Genomic DNA, 2,165 nt, shown 5'->3' with positions numbered 1-2,165 from the left:
CCAGAATGCCATGCTTTAACATTAGTATATAATTTGTATCTGAATGTGCAGCTACCATTTTCTCTAAGTGTATTGCTTTCAAAGGGAACGTTTTATTAAGTGCAAGTTAAGTCCCTCTCTCTGAGTGTTTATATATACAGTATATATACATACATAAGTATGTATATATATGTATATACCTATATATGTATATGTAGTCTTATGGCTATGTGTAAATATATCTATTATATATCAAGGATGATTATGTGTAAATATATTTATTATGCATCAAGGATGTGTGTGTGTGTGTTTGCATAAAACCAAGAGAAATGAGTAAGAAAGCTATCGTCATTTCTTAAAGGAAAATGGTTCAGCAGATCAAGCCGGAAGTGGAAAAGTGGGTGCCTTCTGGCAACAAAGGACCACACCTGAGCCTGATTCTGGTGGATAATAATCCTGCAAGTCATTCCTGTGTCCTCAACAAAACCAGGGCAGCTGAAGATGTAAAAATTAACAGTGAGACAGTTGTAAAACCAGCTTCAATTTCAGAGGAGGTATTGTTGAATTTAATCAATAAACTGAAAAATGATGATAACGTAGATAGCCTCCTTATTCAGGGGCCCATTCCAGATCACATCGATGAGAGAAAGATCCCTAATGCTGTTTCTCCAGACAGGGATGTAGATTGCTTTCATGTACTTAATGTTGGGCAAATGTGTTCTCACCAGTATTCCATGCTACCAGCTCCCCCAGAGGGTATGTGGGAAACGATGAAGTGAACTGGCATTCCAGCTCTAGAGAAGAATGTGATTGTAGTTGGGAAATTAAAAAAATGTTAGGATGCTCATTTTAATGTTATTAAACACAGATGGGGCACATGAAAATCCTGGAAGTGATGCCACTGTTACAATATCTCATCAGTACACTCCCACAGAGTAGTTGAAGAAAAATATAATTCTTGCAGATATTGTAGTATCTGCCTCAGGCATTCCAAATCTGATCACAGCAGATATCAAAGGAGGAGCAGCAATCATTGACATGAGAATATATAGAGTTCAAGGTCACATAATTGCTAAACTCAAGTTGGTTGGAGATACGGACTTTGAAGGAATCACGAAAAAGCTGATTACATCACTCCAGTTCCTTGGGGTTTTGGTCCCAGGACAATTATGATGTTAATGAAGAATATGATTATTACTGCCAAAATATTGCTGAAGGTTGGAGAGCAGTAAATGCTGAAGTCTAAAGAGCTTGTAGTAACCACTCATTAACTATTGTGTCTTCTATGTCATGAACAGCACTCTAAGTCAGTTCAAGAAGCAAAGCAGGTCAGCAGTATTTTTTGCTTCTTTTATATTAAAATAGGTTAAAATGATGCTTTGTATTTATTGAAACTGTAAGTGCTTGAGTGTTTGTGCACATAACTCTGCAATACCTCACCAGGGAACATTCCAGTATCATGCAGGGTTATGTGATCTAGTCAAGAGCAGCCGTTGACCTAGTTAGTAACATGGGAGTCACTGTCACATTGAGAATGGATGCTTAACTTTGTCAAGCCACTTCAGTTAAAAATTGGCCTTTTCTAGGATTACATTTTTCAAGTGCTATTCCAATAAGAGCCAATACTGATTCTACTTTCCAAACCTTTTCAGTTCAACTGCTCAAACCAAAAGAAAAATGTTTCTGGAGAAAATTAGGGAAAAGGTGTAAAGAAAAAAAATGGTAGTAACTGAGTAGAAACACATTAATTTATATATATATATATGTTATATATATATAAGTTATAGATAGATAGATAGATAGATAGATAGATAGATAGATAGATAGATATAAAGATAGATAACCAGATTTATCTAAGTAGAACTGAATTGGCTAGGGAAGAAGTTGAAATCAACGCTTGCAAGTTGAAAAAATGTTGGTAATTTTCCTAAGCTGTCTTTTTGTAACTTAGTCATTGGGGAAATGTTTAGAGTTGTTTTATTTGCTATTAGTCCTCATTTAGGTATATTTCTCTTAAGTGTGTGATCTCTCCATTTCAGTTTTCTAGGATTAAAAGGCTTGCTTCATAAATTATTCGTGTTTATTATCCTATTTGGTTTTTGCTATATATTTAAACTTCGTTGTTAAATTTTTGTATGATTAGGGGAAATTTGTATAGCTTCTTTGAAATTTTTGAAACCTATTTC

At 34.8% G+C, this 2,165-nt stretch overlaps 1 pseudogene; it reads left to right on the top strand.

Moving 5' to 3' along the window:
- The first annotated feature begins 308 nt into the window (after positions 1 to 308).
- LOC126954377 (bifunctional methylenetetrahydrofolate dehydrogenase/cyclohydrolase, mitochondrial-like) lies at positions 309 to 1,250 on the top strand (annotated as a pseudogene).
- The last annotated feature ends 915 nt before the right edge of the window (positions 1,251 to 2,165 follow it).

Source organism: Macaca thibetana, chromosome 5 (genome assembly GCF_024542745.1).
Source record: "Macaca thibetana thibetana isolate TM-01 chromosome 5, ASM2454274v1, whole genome shotgun sequence".
In the NCBI taxonomy this organism is placed as follows: Eukaryota; Metazoa; Chordata; class Mammalia; order Primates; family Cercopithecidae; genus Macaca; species Macaca thibetana.
The sequence above is the reverse complement of the archived record's forward strand: the minus strand, read 5'-3'. Positions and strand labels throughout refer to the sequence as shown.